This window comes from Schistocerca serialis, chromosome 2 (assembly GCF_023864345.2).
Source record: "Schistocerca serialis cubense isolate TAMUIC-IGC-003099 chromosome 2, iqSchSeri2.2, whole genome shotgun sequence".
In the NCBI taxonomy this organism is placed as follows: domain Eukaryota; kingdom Metazoa; phylum Arthropoda; class Insecta; order Orthoptera; family Acrididae; genus Schistocerca; species Schistocerca serialis.
The window spans coordinates 221,163,490-221,182,532 of record NC_064639.1 but is presented as its reverse complement, the minus strand read 5'-3'; positions in this window follow the sequence as shown (position 1 = coordinate 221,182,532).

The window sequence follows — 19,043 nt, the reverse complement described above, 5'->3', positions numbered from 1 at the left end:
CTTGATTGTCACTGTAACTACTGGGCACTGTAATCTCCCCTCTCCTTCCTTCTTCCATCTATTGTCCACATTACAAAATTCCCAGTCCAAGTAATTAATAAGCAAAGTCTTTTATGAACATTTGAGAGGAGTGAAGATTTCAATAAACTTTCAAGTTTACTTAACTTGTCGTTTTCAAATGGCACCAAGTTGTTCTTGTCTAGGGGTCTGATTCTTGAAGCTTAAAATCTAACATCAGGTCCTCATGGTTAGTTTGAACTAAATAAATTGGAAGATTGTTGTTGCAGAATTTTTTATGTAAATATATTTTCCACTGATTTTCCCACATTTTAGTATATCATACATCTCTCAAACGTCATTGTGCTCGATATTCCGCACAGGTATGACTTGCCTCAATTCTTGTGTGTTTATAGGGCATACATATACAAACAGTCAATATGCAGAAATTTTCAACTGTTATGTGAATGTACAAATGGTTAACATGCAAAATTTTAGTAGAGAACTTTACACCACTCACGGCCTTCACCTCAATCGGCGTGGAAAAAGTCACTTAGCATCCACTATTTGTGAAATCGTCTAAATGCCAGGAACAACATATACTCAAGACACACACATTCAAAGAATGAGTGCTCCACAACACAAGAAGACTGCAGGAATGGGTATAGACAGACAACATTGGACAAATGGCTGCTGAAAACACCAGGTAAACCTGATTCTTCCCAGTCTCCCAATACATGGAAACAGACCAACTTGACTAAATGGATAGTGAAAAATACCAAACTCACTCTGTCAACTGATATTTCTTTTCTAGGGATAAATGTGGTTATGGAAATCAAAATCTGACTATTTACCATCAAAACATATGTAGCCTGAGCAACAAGATTAATGAACTCTTAATTAATATCCAGGAGCCACAAGATATAGATTATGCCCATGTTCTGTGCTTTAGTGTGCACCATTTTATGTTGGATATTGAAAAACTTGCTATAGATAATTACTGCTTAGCAACATCTTACTGTAGAAAATTCATAGAAAAAGGTGAAGTAGCGATCTATGTCAGAAACAGCATCACATGTAGTGTAATTAATGGGCAGAATTTTTGTACAGATCAACAATTTGATGTGTGTGCCATAGAGCTGGCTTTAAATAATTCTTATATAGCAGTAGTGGCTTTATACAGTGCACCTTCAGGTAACTTTAGCATTTTTTTGAAACAGTAAGATGCACTCTTAACATACGTATTTAAACTCAGTAGAGATGTCATAGTTGATGGCGACTTCAATGCAAATTTCCTAACGAGCTCCAAAGACAGAACAGACCTTGAGAACTTGATGTCCTCATATAATCTTGCTTCTGTTGTAAATTTTCCCACCAGTATAACTTCATGAACAAAATCATTAATTGATAATGTATTTATTGACATAACCAAGATTGATGATATAGCTGTCAGGCAAGTCCTGAATGGTCTCTCTGACCATGATGGACAAAGACCCCATTAACAATTCAAGTATATGTGAGATTAATAGCGGTCCCAACTGGAAAATTACTAGGAAATCTACTGATGAAACTACTGAGATGTTTAAATCACGTCTCAAAAAAGTACACTGGGGTCCAGTATATATAAGGGTCACTCCAAAAGCAATGCACACTATTTTTATAAAAATATAGTTTTCATTCTCCATGTGCGAAAGTTTTACAGTCTGTAGATACATCCTTCCCGCTTGTTTTCAAACTTAGTTCAACCTGTTCCCGTGAGTGGCGCCATCACAGCATGTCTTCAAGATGGCTGCTACACTTGACGTTCATCAAAAGCAACATGCTGTCATAGAATTCCTGTGCTGTGAAAGTGAGACAGTGGGAAACATCCACAAGAGGTTGGAAAAGGTGTATGGAGCTGCTGCTGTCGATTGCAGTACAGTTAGTCAGTGGGCAAGCAGGTTATGTGATGAAAGTGGGCACAGCAATGTTGAGGATTGTCCTTGCAGTGGCAGGCCTCGTACTGCACACACTACAGACAATGTGCAGAGAGTTAACGAATTGGTGACTGCTGACAGACTCATCACAGTGAACAAATTGTCATGCTACATTGGGATAGGGGAAGGAAGTGTTTGCAGAATATTGAAAGTGTTGGCGTTAAAAAAGATTTGTACCGGGTGGGTTCCCAGGATGTTGACAGTGGATCACAAAGAAACAAGAAAAACAGTATGCAGTGAACTTTTGGAACAGTACGAGAATGGTGGAGATGAATATCTGGGAAGAATTGTGACAGGTGAAGAAACATGGCTCCATCATTTTTCACCAGAGATGAAGAGGCAATCAATGGAGTGGCATCATGCAAATTCACCCAAGAAAAAAAATGTAAAACCATATATCTTCTGCTGGAAAAGTTATGGCTACGGTGTTTTTCGATTCCGAAGGACTCTTGCTTGTGGACATCATGCCAAGTGGGACCACCATAAATTCTGATGCATATGTGACGACACTCAAGAAACTTCAAGCTCAACTGAGTCTTGTTTGACCACATAGGCAAAAGCAGAATGTTTTGCTGTTGCACAACAATGCACAGCCACATGTCAGTCAAAAAACCGTGGAAGCGATCACAAAACTCGGATGGACAACACTGAACCACCCGTCTTACAGTCCTGACCTGGCTCAATGTGACTATCATCTCTTTGGAAAACTGAAAGACTCTCTTCATGAAACAGGGTTTGAAGATGATGACTGTCTTGTGGATGCTGCCAAACAGTGGCTCCGACAGGTTGGTCCAGAATTTTACTGTGCGGGTATACAGGTGCTGGTTCCAAGATGGCATAAGGCAGTTGAGAGGGATGGAAATTGTGTGGAGAAATGAAAATATTGTTCCTGAATGATGTACCTACACACTGTAAAACTTTCAAACATATAGAATAAAAGATGGATTAAAAAAAAATAGTGTGCATATCTTTTGGAGTGACCCTCGTAATGTATAAAATGCAAATTCCAAATGCAATCTTTTCAGTAATGAAGTGGCTATAATATTTGGAAGTACTTTCCCAAAAAGAATATATAAAACCCATACTAAAAAATCCAGCAACAAGCCTTGGATTACCACTGGAACTAGGATTTCATGCAAAAGAAAGAGAGAGTTGTACATTGCCTCAAAAAATCAGATGACCCTACCCTTTTAAATAACTATAAAAAAACTGTAAAATATTGAACAAAGTCATTCAGAAATCAAAAAGTATGTATCTGTGCTCAAAAATTAATAACTCCATTAATAAAATCAAAACTGTGTGGTAATGATAAGAAATGAGACTAGTGCAAATTACCCCAACAAGACCAAAAATATTGCTCTTAACAATGAAGGTAAGCTAGTTCAAAATCAAGATATTGTAGCTAAAATCTTTAATGAGCACTTTTTAACTGTTGCTGAGAAAACAGCATGCAAAGGCTCTTCAGAAAAGGCAATAAAAACTCTGGAATAACATTTCCCTGATTCTACAGACATGATAGGTATGGCCCCCATAACTGTGCAAGAAGTAAGAAAAACCATAGTTTCTCTAAAAAGTAAAAATTTATCAGGTGTAGACAATATTTCCACCAAACTGCTAAAAGCCAGCTGTAATCAACTCTCTAAAGTTCTAGCTGATATATTCAATGTCTCTATAAATCAAGGAATCTTCCCTGACAGAATGGAGTATGTTACTGTGAAGCCCCTACACAAAGAAGGTGATCCCACAGATGTTTCCAACCGAATTAATAAGTCAAAATAAAATAAATGCAGTAAGTAAATTGTTAAACCCCCCACATACAAATCATACTATGGTTTTCATACCTACAATGGATCCAGAAGTGTCAAACCTAATAAAACAACTTAAAATTAAACATTCATCTGGCTTGGATGGTGTCACATCACATCTCGTAAAGGAATGCAGAGAATGTATATTAAAACCATTGACGCACATGCTGAATGCTGCGATAGAAGAAGGTATATTTCCAGATTCACTGAAAGTAAGTAAAGTGAAGCCAATATTTAAGAAAGGGAACAGGGATGAATTAGGAAATTACAGGCCAATATCATTGATCTGAACATGTGCTAAAATCTATGAAATGATAATAAAGAATAGAATTGTAAGTTTTATAACAAAGTACAGTATACTGCATTCATCACAACATGGTTTCAGAGAAGGGAAGTCAACAAAAACAGCATCAACAGATATAATTGAGCACATTCTTAATTTACTTGACAGGCAACAAAAGACTTGTGGGATCTTTATGGACCTATCTAAGGCATTTGATTATGTGAACCACTCAAAATTAATGATGAAATTATATCAGTATGGAATTAGAGGAAAATGCTATGACATACTTAAATCATACATTACAAATAGGAAACAATGCACAGAAATCAGACATACTAGTGGGGGAAATATAACAAACTACAGATCAGAATTACAAACAGTTAAACACGGTGTGCCTCAAGGGTCTGTGCTTGGGCCAATACTATTTATACTCTACGTAAATGACTTCCCTAGCTATATAAATCAGAAACTTATAATGTATGCTGATGACACAACAATCATTTGCACAGCTGACACAAAGGAGGAGCTTGAGAAGGAAGCTCTCCTGACTATCAAAAATGCAAATAGATATTTAACACAAAACAACCTGTTTATGAATCAGTCTAAAACAATGAATGTAGTATTTCAGACCAAGCATAGTGAAAATTATAATATAAATGTTAATGTAAATGGAAAGACTATTAAAGAAGTAACCAGCACAAATTTTTTAGGAACTATAATAGACAAACATTTTGGATGGGGGGAGCACATAGATGCACTGTGTAAAAAGATAAACAAACAGATCTTCATCATGCACAAAACAGCTAAGACTGTGGATGATAAAGTCCTCAGATCAATGTATTATGGACTTGTCTTCCCACATTTGTCTTATTCAGGTAATGTATGGGGAAGTGCACAAGCTGGCTACCTAAAAAGAATATTCACAATTAAGAAAAGGGCAGTGAGATGCATTGCAAAAATACCACCACCTGTAGGCAAGCTTTTGTACACTATAATATTATGACAGTATATTCACTGTACATATACCAAAGCATAATGGCGGTAAGATCAAGTGATAAACACCTCCTAAATAAAGATATACACAAACACGGTACAAGAGGAAATGAAAATTACTACATGATAAACAGAAATCTAAAACTGTCTATGGCTGCCCCAGAAGAAGCAGGAAAAAGGTTTTTTAATAAACTCCCCAAAATCATTAAAAAAGAAACAGACCTAAAATGTTTTAAAAATCATTTGAAACTATATCTCACAGAGAAATGTATATACAGTTTGAGTGAATACTAAGATGGTGTTTAATATGTTATATCATTACTGAAACGTACGTTTAAAAATTATCATGTATGTCGTTTGGATTTGTGTGTACATATAATGTGAAACATGTAATACCTTTGTATGATTATGGACTATTTCTGTTTAGCCATTTGTTTCATTTATATATAATGAAATCAAGATTGATGTTAATAGCCTATTGTATGACACACCCAATACTCTCAGCAGAATTTTCAGTTAGAGTCCATGGGCAAAGAATAAATAAATAAATAAATAAATAAATCTTCCTATCTCTGTTGTAACAGCATTTTCTAAAGTCTTTGAAAAATTAATACACGTCAGGATTGTCAATCACCTTGAAAAACTTACACTAATTAGTAAACAACAATTTGGTTTCAGATCAGGTATATCTACAACCGAAGCAATTTACGCACTTACAGATAACGTTTTAGAATGCCTTGACAGGTATGGCTCAGGTCATATCTAGAAGACAGACAGCAAAAAATAGTATTAGGTGTTAACAATCTAGAAGTAGGATAGGTAGAGTCTGACAGGCAAATAGTACACCATGGAGTTCCGCAAGGGTCAGTCCTTGGTCCCCTCCTATTTATTATATATATTAATGACCTACCCCTGTCCTCGAACAGTGCTAGCAACATCACAATTTTTGCAGATGACAGAAGTATAGTGACAGCCAGCAAAATCTCCACTGACATAGAGTTAAATGCCAACCAAGCACTTGCAAATGCTTTGAACTGGTTCACAGCAAATTCTATAGCAATAAACCTCAGTAAAACAAATTACATGCAATGCCAGTCCAGTTACATAAGCCCAGAAGAGATTAATGTTGCACATGAGAGCTAACAGTTACAGAGTGTTCAGTGCACAAAGTTCCTAGGCGTTCACATAGATAACCGACTCAAATGGGAATTCCACATACAGCAAACACTAAAAAAGCTTAGCTCAGCAACATTTGCCATCCGAATAATCTCCGAAATTGGAGACATCAACGTATGAAAGTCTGCTTATTTTGGCTACTTTCATTCAGTGATGTGCTATGGAATAATCTTTTGGGACAACTCAACATTTAAAAAAAAAATTTTTTTGTAAGCCAGAAAAAAGTAGTCCCAATTACATATAGTGTTCCTCCAAGAACCTTATGTCACAATCTTTTTAAACCTCACAATATCTCCTCTCTCTCATGGCTTTCACACTTCTCAATTCCTCTTAATATGAAACAAATGAGCCATACCATCATTATAACACATGGCGGAAAGGTGAAATGCACTGTGAATGGAAAAATCTGTCTCTGGTAGAAAAAGGGGTAAAGTACACAAGTACAAAAATCCTTAACACACTCCCAAGTAATATAAAGTGTCTAAAAGAAAATGAAATGCTATTTAAAAAAATCTAAAGGAATTCCTACTGGAAAAATGTTTTCTCTCTTTAGATGAATTCTTCAGCAAGGATAAATAATTTGACCAGTAATCCAGATTATTTCCTTTGTCATTGTATCTGTATTGTTTTTTATCATTATTGTATTTTTGTATTGTATTGTTTATTATCTCTGTTATATTATTGTATTGTACCAGTTTTGAATCATTCATCTACCATATGTAATAAAGCAGTCTGTTTTGTATTGTATGATATCTATATTGTATCTGCTTTGACTCGTTCCACATCCATGCGTAATCATGCCATACTGGATCTATGGAATACGTATCTCAAATTAAATAAATAAATAAATATAAATAAATAAACAGTATTTTGATTTTTCTCATTAACAAAGCCAAAATTACATTATTCACACCTATTATACAAAAATATGTCCAATCACATCAGCGGCATGTTTATGACTCTCACACTCTGCAGAAATACCAATATTCCAAAGGGTTAAAAATTTTTCTTAATAAATGAATTCCAACTAATTTTCATTACATTATTAATTTTGATTATTATTTCATAAATGAATCCAGAAATAAACATAGTAATCAATACAGGATTGCATAATTAATGATACAAATTTCAAGAGTGCAAATAATTCATAATTTCAAATGTTTCTGAAAAAACAATTTCAACTGTACATTCAGAACTAATGCTTAACGATTATAACATCAAAAGTGAAATATTTTAGAAAGTATTTCCTTTTCAGAATTTTTAGCTTGAAATATAACATACTTTGTATAAAGTTACATGAAAGTTTTCAGAAAAACAACTGAGATAATACTGACCTGTCCAAAATTCGAAAAATAATTCTGGTATCGACAACTACTCTTGAGGAAAAGTAATGCTGCAGGAGGATAACCTGTTACAATATCCCCCTCACATAATATGGAAACAATGTGTTTACAGTATTTTTTGACCTACTATAAGGTTTGCCAAATGCTGTACAAAATGATGTCACAAGGTAGAATATAGATTGTCAAAGTTAAATTCCAAAATTACAAAGAATATTAGGTTATATGATCATCACTTCCCTATGAATGTAAGGATAGGATAGCTTACAAAAAACTGCAAAAGGTATAGAGGGAATACATAGCATCTGACAAATTACTGATTAGAACAGAGTTCTTCTTCCTTACAATTTGTCTATAGTCCAAATAAATGTGAAACCTGAGTAGTGATATGGCAAAATTAACATATGGTGACAATTTCCCAAATTATGGATAAAATTCACTAGAAGTTGCTCTAACACATCTAGCTTCATAGAGAATGATGTAATCTAGTGTAATCTTTAAGTATCTTTCTGCATTGCAATGAATTAGGTTTAAGTATCTGTTAATGTTATGTAAAAATGAATAATGAAATGCTATAGAAAAATGTTACCATAATAATCTAATGTAAATGAACATAATACAAAAGTGAAACATTGTTCCTACAAACATAGTAAATACCACAAGTGTAAGCATATTAACCATCATAAAGTAGAATTCAGATGTATAGAAGTATCTGATACATAACACATAAATTACAAGATTATTAATTACACCAGTTTATAGGTCTCATTAACCAATATACTTAAGATTAAATGAGCTCTATGAATGTGAGTGACAGGCTGTTAGTTAAGAATGAAGTTATGCGAGAATCACTGCTTCAAATCAGCAACTTAAGAAGCAAGTACAACTTTAGTGCAATATAGGTTTAGATTAATGTGTTACAGAACGTAATTACAATGTTCCCAAAACCAGAATCTTGACATATTACAGAAAATGTAAAAAAATAACTACTATACAAGTAATAATCTATACATATTTGAGGACATGGAATTCATATTTTCAGATCTGTGGAAATTCTGTCCCAAGACAAAAGATACAAAGTCAAAACTACAGCATTTCAACACTAAACTATAGCAATAAGTGCAGGGGAAATGTAAAGTACTAAAATTACAAATTGCAAGTTTACATCTATAAAGTCATATCTTCAAAATCATCAAAGGAGAAGAAAAAGTTCAGTGTCAAAGTGTGCGACAAGTGAGCTGACTCAAAAAACTCACAATGATGGGTACTGACCAGAAGAATGTACTCAGTCAAAAGCAGGAGTACAGCACAAAATCAATCAGCCACATAAACCAGAGTATGTAAGGATATGTTGACTCATGAAAAGAAAATGTAATGAAAAAATATTGGGGCCTATGCTTATGATGTGGGGACCAACCTGTGAATCCAAACCATTTTGGGTACACACCAGCAGAAATGTTTCAACACAACAAAATGAATAAAGTTCATAAACATATATCAATAAGTTCAATCATATGTAAAGCATAATTAAGGGGAAGCATCTTGCCTCAATCAATAGTTGCTCACTCTCCTTGAATACACAAACACAGTTGCAATAACTGGGGGTACACAAAACAGAGTTTAGCATGAGTTTGCACACAACTCTAGTTCCAGTGAGATACAATAACACAGTACTCAGGATAAATTCAGGTAATCAGAGTAATTAATAGCTTGGAATGATGACATAATCGAGTAGCATGAGGACCAAAATCAGTCTGTGAAATCAGAATTGTACACATGTTGATATACAATTTGCACACAATGTATGATCACGAATGGAAATGTCTTCCACACTATTTGCTAATTGTTCATACAGACTAACCTATGTACATAGAAACTTAGAAAATTCATTTACAATTGATAAAAAAATACATATTGAGTGCTGAGATAAGAAAGTTTATGAAATACACGACTAATAACTTAACAGTCCCTAATTTTATCAGATTTTGATAATTATTTACAACATGGTTCATAGAACATACTTCTGAACTTTTTAAGTTTTCATATTTCTGTATTGAACATAACAAATCATCAGTCATAGAATATCAACCTTCCACAGCATTAAACTCAAGTCAAGATTAAAAATTACATAATGTATTGCGAAGTTAATCCCCCTACTTGAAAAAACATACATTTATGTGGAATAATATGTTCATAGCAGTGACTTTTTTTCCAAACAAATAGTTTCTTGAAATTTATTTAAATACAACAATTTTGCATATAGGATAATTTCTTGGCTAACAGTTTACAAATTTCAGTCACAAGACTGATGTAGTTGACAGATGCTTGAGTACAAGATTAAAGACATTAACGGAACCTACAACTTCAAATATAAAGTCAAATTGCTCTCAGAGGAATACAGACAGAGACAAACTACTTACTTTTCTACAAGTTAACATACGTTGTATTAGAAATAAAATTTTAGAATTAGAACATTTATGTAACACTGAGCATGTAGATGTTATATGTGTATCTGAGCACTGGTTAACACAAGAACAAGTAAATATGTTCATTCCCCAAGGGTATGTTATGGGAGACATGATATGTAGAAAACAGAGAAAGAATGGTGGGGCGGGAATTTTTGTCAAAGAAGGAATAATGTTTTCCAGAATTGATGTATCTACATACTCCTCAGAGCTAGATGGGGAGTTTAGTTGTGTAAAACTAATGAATGAAAATATAGTGGTAGTTAGTCTATATAGGTCGCCAGATGGTGATGTAAATTTGTTTATTGAAAAATGTGAATTAATAATTAAAAAAATATTGAAGAGTAAAATGAGAATTGCTATATGTGGTGATTTCAACATAGAAATGGTAAACACACAGAGACCAGTTGCTAGGACATTTTTGAATATGCTAAGATCATTAGACCTCTATTGTACAAATAACTGTGCCACACGTAAGAATGCCTGTATACACAATATTATTGTGAATTTCCATAGGGAGGATTTTACAGTTAGACTTGCAGGAAGTGGACTTGCATATCATGAGCCACTACTCCTTACCCTCTGTAAGAGGCAGCCAGTTAAAACTGAAGAATCTAAAGTAGTAGTGGTACGAAGACAGAAGGAAGAGTACATAAATATGTTTGTTGATAGATTAGGAAGTGCAGATTGGGACTTTATATATAATTGTCAATCTGGAAAAAGGGAAGCTGAAATTAGCTTTGGTAACTTCTTTAAAAAGTACACAGATTTATGGTATTCTTGCTCACCAGTAAAAAAAATTAGATATCCAAATGAAATGAAAAAGAAAAGTCTGAACTGGTTCACACAAGAGCTAGTAGAAATTAGAGGAAACTTGCATATCCTGTACCAGATGCATAAACAAGCCTCTGACCAAGGGGCAGAACAGAGTGTGAACATTCATAGGTCATATCTGAAATGCAAAAAATACTATAAAGCTAAACTACTTCTGGCAAAAAAGCAAGCAATGGAGAACTATACAGAAAGAGCTCCCAATAAATGCAAGGCAGCCTGGCAAACAATAAAACAAGAGAATACACCGAAACGCACAGAAATAGCTCTGCTTGATCCTGAAGAATTAAACGAGTACTTTTTAAACTCAGTTAAAGAAATAAGTAACAGTATCAAAGCAACAAATTCATCTGCAATGAACCTTGTTGGAACACCACTGCCTGTTAACCTGGCATTTCAATGGAGGACTGTCACACCTGCTGATGTTATAAAAGCTGTATCCAAATTTTCAGGTTCTAAAAGTATGGACTGTTATTGGTTATCAAATAACACAATGAAAAAGACAATACACTCAATCGCCAAACCATTAGCTTATATTTCTAATAAATGTGTAGAATTTGGAGTTTTTCCCGATGCACTCAAGGTATCAAAAGTTGTCCCAGTTTTTAAAAAAGGAGACAAACATCTCCCCCAAAGCTACAGACCAGTCTCCATTGTTCCAATATTCTCAAAGGTATTTGAGGCGCTGATACACACACAAATAAGCAACTTCTTTGAAAAACACAATATCCTATGTAACAATCAGTTTGGCTTTCGAAAGGGGAAGAACACAACAGGGGCCATCTTGGAAATCATTGACCAAACCTTAACAGCTTTTGAAAATAATAACATGGTATCACTGGTATTATGTGACCTAAGCAAAGCTTTCGATTGCATTCCTGTTGACATACTACTGGGGAAACTAGAGTTTTATGGGGTGAGAGGGAGCACTTTATCCGTGATAAATTCTTATTTAAGTAACCGAAAACAATTCGTTTCAGTCAGAAATTTAAATTCTTCCATCATGGAAATCAGCACGGGTGTACCACAAGGGTCTGTCCTTGGACCCTTCTTCTTCATTGTCGCTATTAATGATTTACCTAAAAATATAGCTCACCCTGTTGTGTGTTATGCTGACGATACAACACTACTTACCACACATCAGAACATTTCAGATCTGAATAACCTAACAAAAGAAACACTAGATAAGGCCCTGGACTGGTTTGCAGCCAATAAGCTCCTATGCAACCCTGACAAAACACAACTACTTTTAATGGGAACATCAAATGAAGTAGGCAATAAGTCGGTAAAACTCTTAGGTATTCACATTGATTCAAAACTATATTGGGAGGAACATGTCAATCATGTATGTGAAAAAATATCTCGGGTGGCATACCTTCTCTTGAAACTAAGGGAGGTAGTGAGCTTGGAGTACCTCAGGGTGATATACTTTGGGCTATTCCAGTCACATATTTCATATGGTCTTATTATATGGGGGCACTCCCCTCACATCAAAAACGTATTGAAATTACAAAAAAAAGTCATACGTATAATATGTAAAAGAGGTCATAGGGTGCACTGTCGTCCTCTTTTCTCCAGACTCAGAATACTTACAATTATAAATTTATACATCTATGTGTCTGTACTCTATATTAAAAATAATATTTCAGAATTTATTGCCAGAAAGGAAATACACGAACACAACACCAGGGCGAATGGTAATTTAGACATACCGCGCCACAGATTAGCGAGAACAGGAAATTCCCACAAAGTTAACCCACTCAAAATGATCAATAAACTGCCAATTCATGTTCAGTCTATGGATACAAATTCTTTTAAAATTAAGTGGTACAGCTGGCTGTCAGATCATCCATTCTATGGCATTAAAGAATTCTTTGAGATGCCTGAGGAGAATATAAGCATTTAAAAGTTGTCTGTAGTTAAACATATTATTTTGTGCTGTGGTTAATTGTGTGTAATTACAAAGTTTATACTATAAACAATAAAATACCTTATTATATTAGATTATAAGATAGCTTGTTGTGTTAGCTTTTAAAAGCTATCCTTTGTAATTTGGTGCACTGCCATGCTTCAAATGTATTTATAATGTATTGACACAAGTTTATTTTGTTATTCTGTATGTACTAGTACATCTTGTATGACGAAGCCAATATCATTGTAAAATGATCTATGGTGAATAAAATTCTTGAAATTCTTGAAATACATTACACAGCACCTATGATCTCTTGAAAGTCAACTGGACCAACAAGGGCACAGCCATATAAGAGCATGGGAGTGTATCCACCCACATCTTTCAGTTTCCTCCCTAGATTTCTCATCACACACTCCAATGGATAGGTAACTTCCAGTCTAGCTTTCACACTGAATCCTGTAGCTCCTCTTATCTTTGCACCTACAATGGACATTTCCACAAAACTCTTACTATACTTGACATTGTCTCTAAATTGTTCAGATATACCACAAATCTGTATCAATCAAACATTGGCTTTCCTACTTATCAATCTTAATTTTAATGTAAGGGCATCCAAAATCTGAATCATCCTCTCTGTTGTCAGACAGTCCATGCAAAAGATCACTTTCAATTTCATCAAATGGTCCATCCACACTGCCTTCACAAAGTTTTATTAACTTTATAGGTATCATTACATTACCTTGATTACTCATGCTGTCAGGTTTATTTATTTATTTAATCGTATGGCTAGGGCCCCCCCTTTCGGGCAGGCCGTTCTCCAGGTGCCGGTATTTCAATTTGATGCCACTTCGGTTACCTGCAATCGATGAGGATGACAGGATGATGATGAGGACAGCACAAAACCCAGCTGGGAATCGAACCTGGGCCCAGAGGATTGACAATCCGTCACGCTGACCATTCAGCTACCAGGGGCCAGACATGCTGTCGCGTAGAGATTGAACACAATGGATAAATTCCATGGCACAACTAACATCACTTTTTACAGAAGGAACACAAAACACATTACTGTCAAAATTACACTTTATGCTTAGATCCTCTTTCACTTCATTTCACCAATTGGGATACAAATTCTGACTAACCACAGCTAACTTATTTCAAAATGCACCTTTATCTAAGTTTTCATTAATCTGGTCCCAAACAAACTTCAAAAAGTTTCCACCTTCATTCTCCAAGCTGACAGATACCTCATCATCACTGTTTGGATCATTACTGTGCATGACATCAATGAAAAGCTGTTCTGACTGGACTGGTGTTCCATGACCCACACTTACAACGTCACATATATCACTTAACCTGTATTGCCACCATCATTTACAAATAACTCTGAAACTTTGTTATTATTAAACCTCATAAACACCTGATACTCATCATCATGACATTCCTCCAAAATTACTTCATCAACAACATCACTGACAATACAATTCTCATCTCCATCAAAGTCACTTACCTCACCTATATTCATTTGCAATAAGCTACCAGTCTCAGACCTACTAAACTCAGTTACTTTACAGCTCTCATTCTCATCTATATCAAAAATACCTCCTAGTTCAGATCCAATACAGTCATCTCCTGATTTACATACATCAACAACACTGTTTTCTCCCTAACAGAAGAAATCATTAGTACATACTACACCAAAATTCTCACTACTCTTACATTCTTGTTTGTGGTTAGCACTTACATCACCATTATTAAACATAGTATGCCAAAACTTTTGATCAAAACATATATGAGAAATCTGATATTTCTTCTGTCAAATTTCAGATACATTGTGCCATATCATTAACACTGTTATTAGTGTCTAATTGCAAGTGTAACTTAGGGGTCCTGTGCTTGTTATGTTCCTCATCCCCAAGACTGTGGACCTTCATTGAGGCAAACTGCCATTTCCCAAGTAGCTACTTCTGTGATTGTTTCTTCTATTAAAATGCCCACAGTTACTACCATTATTCCAATTGTAGAGCTGTTCAGAATTTCTCTCTCTGTTGTTACTTTGATCCTGATCGAAGTTACCATTATCTCTGTTTCTGTGATTACTCCCATTGTGATTTCTATCATGCCTATTATTATGGTACTTACTTCTTTCTACTGCTCCATCCAGCCTGTCAACATCTCGTAAAAACTGTTCAAAACAGTCACCAGGTCCATTACCAAATCCCATTGCAATCTCTCTGGTAATCTCCTTTTAAGTGCACCAATCGAGGTCATTTCATCCAATGGTTTGGCCAGATGTGCTAATTTTTTAAGTTGGTTCTTACAAAACTCTTTCAAAGTGCTGTCCCTATTCCTATAATTAGGACAATTCAAAAATTCACTCTTGTTTCTCCCCTGTTCTGCTTCTGACCAAAATTTATTTAAAAATCTTTTCTCAAAACTCTGATATGTTTCCCACTGATTTATATTTAAATTTACGCATGGAAGAATTTCACCTTCAGGAAACCTTTTAACAAATTTAATTTTTTGATAGTCATTCACACCTGACACAAAGCCATCTCTGCAGTGGTGCAGAAAATCCACTGGATGTAAATTATCTGATGGAGAACTTTTGATGAGCATGTTGGACCATGCAATATCATTGTTTGCACATAGATTTTTGTTAATACAACTTTCATGAACTGCTGAAGTTTTTCGATCTAAAACAGTTAACATTAGTTTGCATACTGTTTTCTACATTTAAATTTGTTTGGTTTAAATTGGCAACATTTTATTGGGTGGTAGCTCCCAACTCGCACAGTTTTTCCACTCTGGCCTTCTGTTCAACTCTGATGTTATCAACTTTCTTTAATTGTTTCACTGACTCAGTTACAAAGTCATTTTCTAAAACAACAAAGTTATTTTCTAAAACAATATTATGAAAAGGAAAGTTGCTACTCACCATACAGTGCAGAGGCTAAGTCACAGATGGGCACAACAAAAAGACTGCTAGAAAGGCCTTCATCAAAAGTAGACAAGAGGACCCCGCCCCTCCACACACACACACACACACACACACACACACACACACACACTAATGCCAATGCAACTCACACACTCACACACACAACTGCAGTCTCAGGCAACTGAAACCATACTGCGAGCAGCAGCACCAGTGACTCGAGTCGGTCGGGGTAGGGAGGAGGCTGGGGTGGGGAGGGGGAGGGCTAGTAGGGTAAGGGTGGCAGGCAGTGAAGTGCTGCAGTTTAGATGAAGGTCAGGAGGGAGGTGGTGAGTGGGGGTGGGGGTTAGGAGTAGCGGGAAAGGAGGGAAGTAAAGAGACAGGGTGCGATGGTGGAATGAGGGCCATGTACTGCTGCAATGGGGTTAGGGAAGGGGCTGGATGGGTGAGGACAATGACTAACAAAGTTTGAGGACAGGAGGGTTACAAGAATGTAGGATGTATTGCAGGGAAAGTTCCCACCTGGGCAATTCAGAAAAGCTGGTGTTGGTAGGAAGGATCCATATGGCACAGGCAGTGAAGCAGTCTTTGAATTGAAGGATGCCATGTTTGGCAGCACACTCAGCAACAGGGTGGTCCACTTGTTTCTTGGCCACAGTGTGTCACTGACCATTCATGTGGACAGGCAGCTTGTTGGTTGTCATGTCCACATAGAATGCAGCACAGTGGTTGCAGCTTAGATTGTAGATCACATGACTGGTTTCACAGGTAGTGCTGGCTTTGATGGGATAGGTGATTTTAGTGACTGGACTGGAGTAGGTGGTGGTGGGAGGATGTATGGGGCAGGCCTTCCTTCTAGGTCTGTTATAGGAGTATGAACCATGAGGTGAAGGGTTGTGTAGGGATGGACAAATATATTGTGTAGGTTTGGTGGATGGCAGAATATCACTATGGGAGGGATGTTAAGGATAGCAGTTAGGACATTTCTCATTTCAGGGCATGACAAGAGCTATTTGAAACCCTGGCAGAGAATATAATTCAGCTGTTCCAGTCCTGGGTGGTACTGAGTTATGAGGGGAATGTTACTCTGCGGCCATTCCAGAAATCCAGCAGGATCTCCTGTCACTCCTCAAATTCTTAAGCCCATCCCAGAACCTCTCCCCAGAGTCCATCTCTCTGCTCACCCCTACCGCTCCCACCTTCTACATGCTTCCTAAAGTCCATAAATCAAACCATCCAGCATACCCCATTGTAGCTGGCTACAGTGCCCCCACTGAGAGAATCTTTGCTCTTGCTGACAATCACCTTCAACCTATTACCCGGAACCTCTCCTCCTATGTAAAGCATACCAACCATTTTCTTCACCAATTCTCCACCATTTCTGTTCCTTTCTCACACGGTGTCCTGCTTGTTGCTATTAATGGCACCTCCCTTTATACTAACATCCCTAATGCTCATAGCCTTGGCACTATTGAACACTACCTTTCCCAACACCTGATGGATTCCAAACCAACAACCTCCTTCCTAATTGTCATGACCAACTGTATCCTCACCCACAATTACTTCTCCTTTTAAGGAATTACCTACAAACATATCTAGGGTAGGGCTATGGGCACCCACATAGCTCAATCCTATGCCAACCTGTTCATGGTCTAGCTAGAGGAATCCTTCCAAAATACTCAGAATCCTAAACTGCTCACCTGGTTCAGATTTGCTGAAGACATCTACATCTACATCTACATCCACACCCCGCAAGCCACCTGACGGCGTGTGGTGGAGGGTACCTTGAGTACCTCCATCGGTTCCCCCTTCTATTCCAGTCTCGTATTGTTCGTGGAAAGAAGGATTGTTGGTATGCTTCTATGTGGGCTCTAATCTCTCTGATTTTATCCTCATGGTCTCTTTGTGAGATATACGTAGGAGGGAGCAATATACTGCTTGACTCTTCGGTGAAGGTATGTTCTTGAAACTTTAACAAAAGCCCGTACCGAGCTACTGAGCGTCTCTCCTGCAGAGTCTCCCAATGGGGTTTATCTATCATCTCTGTAACGCTTTCACGATTACTAAATGATCCTGTAACGAAGCGCGCTGCTCTCCGTTGGATCTTCTCTATCTCTTCTATCAACCCTATCTGGTACAGATCTCACACTGCTGAGCAGTATTCGAGCAGTGGGCAAACAAGCATACTGTAACCTTCTTCCTTTGTTTTCCGATTGCATTTCCTTAGGATTCTTCCAATGAATCTCAGTCTGGCATCTGCTTTACCAACGATCAACTTTATTTGATCATTCCATTTTAAATCACTCCTAATGCGTACTCCAGGATAATTTATGGAATTAACTGCTTCCAGTTGCTGACCTGCTATTTTGTAGCTAAATGATAAGGGATCTATCTTTCTATGTATTCACAGCACATTACACTTGTCTCCATTGAGATTGAATTGCCATTCCCTGCAGCATGTGTCAATTCGTTGCAGATCCTCCTGCATTTCAGTACAATTTTCCATTGTTACAACTTCTTGATACACCACAGCACCATCTGCAAAAAGCCTCAGTGAACTTCTGTTGTCATGCACAAGGTCATTTATGTATATTGTGAATAGCAATGGCCCTATGACACTCCCCTGCGGCACACCTGAAATCACTCTTACTTCAGAAGACTTCTCTGCATTGAGAATGACACGCTGCGTTCTGTTATCCAGGAACCCTTCAATCCAATCACACAATTGGCCTGACAGTCCATATGCTCTTACTTTGTTCATTAAACGACTGTGGGGAAGTGTATCGAACGCCTTGCGGAAGTCAAGAAACACGGCATCTACCTGTGAACCCTTGTCTATGGCCCTCTGAGTCTCGTGGACGAATAACGTGAGCTGGGTTTCACACGACCGTCTTTTTCTAAACCCATGCTGATTCCTACAGAGTAGATTTCTAGTCTCCAGGAAAGTCATTATACTCGAATGTAATACGTGTTCCAAGATTCTACAACTGATCGACGTTAGAGATATAGGTCTATAGTTCTGCACATCTGTTCGACGTCCCTTTTTGAAAACGGGGATGACCTGTGCCCTTTTCCAATCTTTTGAAATGCTACGCTCTTCTAGAGACCTACGGTACACCGCTGCAAGAAGGGGGGGAAGTTCCTTCACGTACTCTGTGTAAAATCGAACTGGTATTGCAGTAGCCACCAGAAAGATTGCGGGAGGTGCACATCCACACGGCGCATCACAGACGGTAGTTGCCGCAAATAGAGTCCCGTCCGCCAGAGGGCACGCGAGAATTTGGCCGCGACCTCTGCCAGCGGAACAACAAAAACTCAGGCAGCACGGGC